Source organism: Corvus brachyrhynchos, unplaced genomic scaffold (assembly GCF_000691975.1).
Source record: "Corvus brachyrhynchos isolate BGI_N302 unplaced genomic scaffold, ASM69197v1 scaffold63, whole genome shotgun sequence".
NCBI lineage: Eukaryota > Metazoa > Chordata > Aves > Passeriformes > Corvidae > Corvus > Corvus brachyrhynchos.
The window spans coordinates 1,496,752-1,505,706 of NW_008237227.1; the positions used below are offsets into that span (position 1 = coordinate 1,496,752).

Genomic DNA, 8,955 nt, shown 5'->3' on the forward strand with positions numbered 1-8,955 from the left:
CAGGAATGCTGAAGTCCAGCTACAGCTGGTAAAGTCCTATGGTCTGGAGCTCTTGGACAAGAAGGCACAAGAGACAAACAAGCAAATATTCTGCTGTGTCTGGATTTTCAGAGAGAGATTAACAAAGGACTTTGTTAATGCTCCTTAAAGGAAATGAACTGCCATGGAGCAGAAGTGTAGCTTTCTCAGTAATTAAAACCTGGTTAAAGTGTAGGAAGGACTGTCAGCTTTTCTAGGGAAGAGTGATCACTCCTCACTCCCGGGGGAATCCATGTTAAGGCTTGTGTTGTTGAACACAGTTATAAATGGCCTGGAATAGAGGCTGAGTAATGAAGTGACAGTATATGCTGAAAATCACAGCATTAGGGTAGCAGAAACAAAAGCTGGCTGCAGTTGCAGAAGGTTCTCACAGTACTTGGTTATAGGTACTTGATACCAGCAGACGTAAACTAATGTGCACAAGGGATAAACAACTCCCTGTGCCTGTGCAGTGATGAGCTCATGAGACTCTGTGCCATTCAGGAAAGAGATCTTTTAAGTAATGCAGATAAGACTCTGTGAAACTCGCTCAGCAGCAGTCAAAAACAGCAAAAGAAGGCAAATAGAAATGACATCTCTAGGAAAAGAAGAGGGAGCAAACCAGAATGCCATGGTGTAAATCCATGGTGTTTTTGTGTAATGAATAACATACCCCTTCCAAAGTTAGGGGCAGACATTCTCCCCTCTCCAAAGAGTTGTAGTTAATATTAGGAAAAAGCACATAACTGAAGAACTTTTGTAAAAAGAGTAACCAAATAAACTGGAACTTAGCCTGGAAAATACATGTTTGGAAGTAGGAAGGATAAGAGGAAGGATTATGATAGAAATCTGCAGCCATGGGAATATCCCTGTTTATTTTGCCACCCCAGCATAGCAAGAATGAAAGGGTATCAAGTGGTGCCCCTGTAAAAGGTGGTGACTTTTAACAGAGGAGGTATAAAAACATGGCCCCTTGACTCCCCAGAATATTTCTGGGTCCGTGGCATCCTTTGATGAGACATTTCCCTGGTTTGCTGCATGTGTGTGCTTGTTTTAACTTGCTTTTGGTGGCACTGACCACCTAGTTCTTGTGCTGAGGAGTAGGTGAGCAGTCAGACCCTATCTGCCCTCTCCATGCCATTCATGACTTTGTAGATTATTTTATTTCTCTGAAGTCACCTCTCTTCCAACCTGAAGTGCCTGGTCCTGCTCCATCATTCCTCACAGACCATCTGCTCAAGACCTCTGGGTCATTGTTGCTGCCCATCTCTGAACCTTTTTTCTGAGGCTGCATGAAAATACTGGTCTCTAAAAGTGAACACCTTCCTCTTGAACAGAGTGTTCTCTCAGTAGATCTCTGAGCATTTTACAAAGGACAATAGTATCTTTATTTCCTCTTGGAAGACAAGTAGGAAGAAGGACAGAGTGAGTTAACCCAGGTGGTTATGAGAGCAGACACTTGAGAATGCATTATCTGAAAGCAGTGAGGCTGGGAAGGGGAAAACACTATGTAGGGATAATACTGATTTTTGAAAGGCAGCTCAAAAATTAATTTCTGCCCATGGTTCTCATCTTTCCTGAATATTGTGCCCACTTTGGCTTCCTGTGTCTTAGATTGTGTAATTGAACCAGAAAAGCTTATGAGAGGGGCAGTGGGAATGATCAGAGGTGCAAAGTGGCTTCTGCACTAGGAGAGCTGAGTAAGCTAAGAGAAGGGCAAGAGAAGGCAGAGAGATGACATGGAGTTTGCAAATTCGGGAATGCTGTGGACAGTGTGCATGGAAGTGTAGTGTTTGCACAGTGTCTCAGTACAAGATCTTGACATACTGGAGCTGGTGAGTGACAGGATTGAAAGGGAGGGTGGATGGTAGGATGTCTTGTCAAAAGATGCTCAGGATGCAAAAAACTTCTGTTGAACCCAGGGATGCTCAAGCACATGGGAGAGAAATCGTCCAAGGGTTAGTAAGTACACACAAACCACATCTAGCTTCAGAGTTCTCATGAACTGGGAACAATTGGAGGCCAGGAGAGTACTCTTAGGAAATATCAGATGGCTTTCTAATACTACTCCTTGAGCATTGGCATTTAAGCACTGTTGGAGACAGAAATGTTTATTCTTGTGTTCTTGTGTAATCCTGAAGGATGAGATTCATCTAATGTAACTAGTCATCTCAAAACTGGATTGTTAAACTCAGTGGTTTGTTTTTGAGGTGCCTCCCTAGCTGAATTGCCTACAAACAGCACCTAACATTTCATGGCTGTGTAGGTGAGATGAATCCCACTTCTGCCATGTTTTTGTAAGAACAATAGCAAGTTACAGACAGAACTCAGACAAAGATTTATAGCAGTGACTCTGAAGACATCTCTCAGACTCTCTCTGGCTCTCCTGGAAAAGGCTAAGAGGTGATTTGATTATACTGTGTTAGTACTTCTTGGTGAGGAAATTTGTCTTCCTGAAAGCTCTTTTAATTTAGCATGAGAAAGTGGGATAGCTGTTTGTGGAACCTGATGTTGAACATACTTAAATGGGAAATGATGACCCTTTTTTTAGAATGTAATTAAATACTGAAGCACTTGAGGATATGAGGAAGTGTCCTCTGGTTCAGATAGAAGTGCTGTTTGAGTAGGTCAGATCCTCTAACCAGGGTTATGAGGCAAGTTGGGATTTGTAGCCATCACAGGTTGTTGCAGTTTCTAAAACATGAAATAGCTTGGAGCTGAAACCTCTTAGAAAGAAAGATTCTAAAGGTTCTGGTTGCTGTGCCATTGTCAATGGTATAAGCCCCTGTAATCCCCAAACTGTGCAGGTGCAATCATGAGTGGTTTCTTCTACTGTCCCTGAAATGTGTGCACGTGCATCAAATTATTGATGGTCCTGAGGACTGAAAAGCTGCACTTCCCACCTAAGTCCTACATACAAAATAGTTTTGTTGCCATTAAGCACATCAAAATATCATAAGCTGTAAATATATAAGAAATACAGGACAAAGGAACAACTCAGATTTTTTCCTTCTGAACTTCTTCAGTATAGGAAGAAAAGTTACTCTTTTTAGTCTCCTGTTCCTTTTTGAAAAGTAATAAATTGTGCAAGTGATGGCAAATTGTTAATCAGGTCCTTTGTGATAGAGTCCAAAATAATTTATTAAATGTCTGGTTGTAAAATTTCCACTTAATTCAGCAGAACTGGATTTGTTACAAAAATTTCTTTGTAAGAAAACACTGCTTTGTTGTTGGCCTGCTTTTTTCTTCTATAATCCATATAGCATGCTCCCAAATCTGCTTTGCTCAGTAAATTTTAAACAAAACCAATCATTTCTAAATAAGAAGATAAATGCTGCTTTTTGATACCACAAGCCCTTCTAACGGGGTAAGACCTGACACCTGATTACACAGGCATTATGATACACCTGAAGCCATACTGGTGACTGTCCAAATGGGAAACCTGTTGTTCCTTGTTTTCTTTTGCAAGAGTACCAGACTGGAGGCTTGGTCCTACCACACCTTCCACTAGAAACAAGCAGTTCCACGGTGATGCTCAGGCCACGTCCTGGTGCAGGAAGGCTGGCTTACTCCATCCTGTGTTATGGTGGTTTCTAGCTCCTGTTGCTAGTGCTGCAGATGAGGGTTCAAGAAGACTTCTGGTGAGTTAGAGACTTTCAGAGCTATTGGAGCCCTGTCCTGTAGCTTTCTAGACTTCAGTTTGCAAGCATTGGCTGACAGTCCCAATCCGAACAGATTGTCATTGTTCAATTATTTAACTTCTGCATAATCTTTGCATGAATAGAATTTCTTGTGTGTCTTACAGAATAACCTTTTATATAATTAGTATCTGCAATAATTTTTTCCTTTGGAAAGTAATTCATGTCATCTTGCAGAGATAGGACAGACATAAAGCATTATTCTGCAGTCACACAAGAAGCGCTATTCATTCACAGTTTGTGTTGTGAAGCCAGTCCTGTATCCCCGGGGCTGGGTTGGTTTCGTGGCAGCAGTCCTAATTACAGAATCTTTTTGCAGTGTTTCTGAACTGGGGGCTGCTCTAGAGTCAAACTGGAATGAAGTGGCAGCCTGCAAAGAGCCAAGTAGGAAAGTTTCCTGATGCATTTGGTCTTTTCATTCTGCTCATAAATGGTAGGTTTTAGTCACCCACCAAGGGTCACAACTGAAGCTCAGCTTGAGGCAGCGTTCCCAGATCTGAAAACAGGGATACTCCTCTCTTAGGCTTTGTCCTGACTAAGTTTGCATGCTGGATCATGTTCAATGGATCGCACTCAAATAAAGCTGCAAGCTGAGCATGTCCTACCTTGGGCAAGGCAGTGGGGAAGGAGAGAAATTTCTACTCTGCATCTGTAAGGATTTGTGCTGCTCCAGCCCTTGAATAACCTAAGCATGTTTCTGCAGACAGCGATAATAAAGCAATTAGTAAATAGTTACTGACAAGACATGAGTTAGTGTGGTAGAAAAGAGGATATTGGGGTTTCGTATTGATAGTTTGATTACTTCCTCCTGTGATACAGCAGTAAAAAGTGCTGTCAACAGAGGCAGGAGGCAGCAATCCTGTGTTGGCCTTGGCAAGTTTGTGTTTGCATTGTGTTGGTTTGTGATAGTACCAGAGGAATACAGGCAAACTGGAAAGGGATTAGAGTGCAGCAATCATTGCATAAACACCTAAAATGGTTATTGGGCATAGCTGGCAATACCAGGTTGAACTAAAAAAAACCTGTCCATGTAGATTGGGAATCTAGGAGACCTTTCCTTGAAGGAATTGTGGAATAACCTTACAGATGCAAAAACTTTGTTGTTTGAAGGTGGCTTAAAGAATTAGAGGAACTGGCTTAGTCAGTGATGTGGTGGGAGGAAATTACTCTTGGAGTGACAGAGGAGAAGGAGACAGTGAGTAACACATTATTACTCTACTTAAGAAATAACTTAATCAAGATGTAATTACTGCCCAAATTGGGTATAAACCCAAACTGTTCTTAGCAGATAAAAGGAAGACCAGTCTCTCCTTGCTGTGTATGACACAGAGGGAGGAAGGAGCCCTCAGGAAGTCCTGTGCTTTTTGAGAGGCAATATTAATTCTTCAGCAAACCTGCTGTCCTGAAGACCTCTCCTTTCTCTAAATATTATATAGCAGTCATTTCAGGAAATGCCAGAAGGCTCGTTTGGAGTTGGTGGAGGCTCAGAAAAGGAAAAGCAGCAGACCCCTTACCCTGATGTGTTGAAGGGAGTCTGTGGATCAGTGGCCCTTTTGGAGGCCTAGCACGAGTTTCCTGACAGAGCCCATGAAGGCATTGGGGAGCCAACAGCACTTTTTAAACTGTGGCTCTGATTCAGCAGAGGGTTTAGCACACGTGACAGTGAAGCCTGAGTGACTGGAGGGTGTGGAGTGTGTTCCCTGGGTGTGCGAGTGATGGTGTGAGCACCACGGGGTGCGAAAAGGGTTCTGTGCACGCCCTTTCTCCACTGGCACCTTGACTCACTGCAGTGGCTGGGGCACACCTGGTACCTGTGCTTGTCCCTGGGCAAGGGGCACACCTTGTACCACTGCTCATCCCTGGGGAAGGGGCACAGCTGGTACCACTGCTGTGCTCATCCCCTCAGGAAGGGGCACACCTCATACCTCTGCTCATCCCTCGGGAGGGCCCTCCTGAGCCGGAGGGGCTTTGGGGCAGTGCCAGTGGGTGTGGAGGGGAGCAGGCCAGGACAGGAGGAGCTGAGGAGGTGCTTGGCCCACAGCTGGGATGGGCAGGTGGCAGCCTGTTCCAGAGCCCAGCGTGGCAGTTAGCTCTTCATCTTGCATGCAATTGTTTCAATGCTGTATATAATCCAAAGAACAAAGTGGGAAGGGTTCTTTACCTGTGCCACTCCACATAACTGCAGTGAGCAGACATGGCACATCACAAATTCCATTGAACATTCTTGAATCAGTGCTTCTCAATTAAGGCTTTAAAATATGTAAAATGTGAATATTTAGACTTGTGCTCTCCCCAGACGATAATTACAACAGCACCAAACTCTTAGGGCACTTGCCTTGTGTGTGCTGTGTTTGTCCAGGCTCTGAGCTAAGTTGGTGGCATGGAACTGTGTGAAGGGCAGTGCTTTCATCAGGTGCAGGCCTGGCCTTTTGCAGTGCTGGATATTTACCTTTGAAGAAACCAAAATAAACCCATGCTGTGGAGTGACTTAGCTGTGTGGTATAATAATGTTTTATTAAATTGATTTCTGTTTGTACAGGAATAAAGGGTGCTCAGAATTTCACTGGGGTGTTTTCATTTGATTGTTCATGTATTAAGAAAGATGAGTCTATGTCTAAAATTCAAGACCCTTAAATCTGAGATTTCCTTTTTTTTTCATAACAAAGTTAAACAGCTTTGGGGTTTTTATCTGGTGCAGTTCTGACCATGATGATAGGAAATGCAGCTGGAAATGACTGTGCTAAGTGTAAAACACTCAACTCCTAGTTTTCATAGGCTTAACCTTTATACAAATGTTACTATCCTCAGTGTCTACAGCAGTGGACTTACTGTATTAAATATGCTACTATTTATGGGTTGTAAGAGAAACAGTTATTCCTCCTTAAAATATATTGCTATGGTCCCAGAGACCTTGGTGAAAGGCTAATGGAAGCCAATGTGGCCTTTACTAAAGACTGCATTCTTACAGGCATTCAGCTACTTTGCTGCAGGCTTCTTGCAGCTTTTTATAATCCAGAGAGCTTGGAAATCCTGAAAGTGTTTTTCTCTACTGCCCTTTGCTTTATCTTTAGAGCCTTGGAAAATGAAAGGCAGAAATTCACAACAGGATCAAAATGTTTTGCTCTATTAGAATTAAAGGTAATGTTCTGCTTGGTCTGGGGAGGAAGAAAAGCAAGTTGGAAAAAAATTAATGAGTGGCTAAAATAGAGCTGTTAAAATGGCAGCACACAGACAGCCTGTGTATAAATATAGGCCAGCTCCTCAGCACTGTTCTTATATGGTAGATCTGAGTGAAGGAAGAATATCAGCCTACTCTGTTCTGTGCAGGCCTGTGTGCTGGTTGTTCTGTCTGGTGCCAGATGTTCAGTAGTAGACAAGGCTGCATAATACATGGCAATCATAATGACTGTCACCTTTATTTCTGTTGCAGGGACCTGTGTCACCAGTGTGAAAGAGGACTCTCCTAAGCACACTGTGGATTTTTTGTCTGTACAAGCTACTGGATTATCTACCTTTTACTGACCCACCCAAAAAGAGAGAAAAGGGGTCGAACAGAACTTGTTGGCTTGTCACTTCTGCCTAGGAACTGGCTGGATTTTATGGCCTGTCTGGAAAAGCTACCTGGACCATTGGAAATGGAGCAGCTCGTGCTGCACCTCTGCTGAGCAAGGCTTTCTGCATGGAATACGAGCATCAAGGTGCCTTAAGTTATATCATATGCAAGTTGCACTGGTTGTTGTAACTGTACTGCTGAAACCACTCCAGACTTCTCCAGGGCTTCCCAAGGCAGTAGCTCCTCACACAGTTTGGATGTTTCCAATTGACATTTGAATGTTTTCATCCGATCTGGTGTGGCTGTGACAAGTGAGCTTTTCTCTGTGAAGTTCATGGTGAGTTTTGCAGCCTCAATTCCCAGCGTGGTCTGTGCTATGGCAGCGACCTACAGGCTGATGGTGACTTCAGTGAACTGCTACAGCAGCGTGGTGATAGAGCAGCACTCCCAGCACACTGTGCACTACTGCACAGGCTCCTGCCAGCTGCTCAAACAGGGACTCACCTGCATAGTGGCCCACCACAGTGTCTGTGCAGAGCTCAGTGTCCAAAATGCCAACCTGGACCATAAAATTCCTGTTCCTGAAAATGGTCTTGCCTTGGCTGGCAATGAGGACTATCACCAAATCCTCCCAAACAATCCAAGAATCAAGAAGGGCTCTTCAGTTCAAGCCTCCAGCAGTTTAAAAGACATTACTGGTGAGGCAATAAACCTTGCCAGTGGTAAAATAAAGGAATTCTCCTTTGAAAAGCTCAAAAACTCTTCCAGTCATGTGGCCTACAGAAAGGGAAGGAAAGTTCGGTCAGAATCTTTCAGCAGACGATCCTTTGATTTTGACCTGATTTATGGGCACTTCAACAATGATGAGAACTGCCCTCCATGTGGCTTTTTGCAGAGTTCCTCACCTGTGGAGAAATGGCAGGAGAGCAATGATGCTTCAGAAGTCACTGTGAATCCTGTGGTTCCCTTCTCCCCTCATTCCTTCCCCGAAGAAAACTTCATTACCCAGATTTTAGAAAAACACAAGCTAGATGGTTCTTCTAGTGGAGATATTAAGGTGTGCCTGGACATCTTGCTCAAGTGCTCAGAGGATCTGAAAAAGTGCACGGACATAATCAAACACTGCATCAAGAAGAAGTCTGCAGATGGCGTTGGTGGAGGGAACAGCAGTGATCCCCTGGCTAACTCAGAGATGATATACATGAATCTGATGACAAGATTTTCCTCCTACCTGAAAAAGCTGCCTTTTGAGCTGAAGCCAGCGGGGCAGAGGGAAGCAAGTGACTGGGCAGAGCTGGTGAACTGTTTCCATGGCTTGCAGCAAACTTCCATTCCCCTGGTATTTGGTGATGAGCAGCCGCCCAGGTATGAAGATATCATTCAGCTGCCATCCTCTGGTGCAGTTCCTCTCATTCTACCAGGTCAGGGTGAGGTGACAAGCACCTCCCAGTCCATCCAAACAGGTACTGTGAGCTTCACCTCCAACTCCCTGCCCGGTGTTCCTCCAGAGAGCAGCGTGAGAGCTGTGAGAGATGCTCTACCTCAGTCACCAGCCCCGAGCCCCTGCGACCGCACGTCTGCCACCGAGGCACTGTACATCGAGGAGGAGTCTGATGGGGACAGAACAGCAGGGACAGGGAAGAAGGCAGAGCAGAAGGGGGGCTGGCAGAGCCTGGAGAGCAGCTC

General features: G+C 44.3%; 1 pseudogene; it reads left to right on the top strand.

Annotated features, from left to right (window-relative positions):
* LOC108445463 overlaps positions 1 to 8,955 on the top strand; it is an 18,185-nt pseudogene that overhangs the window by 8,446 nt on the left and 784 nt on the right.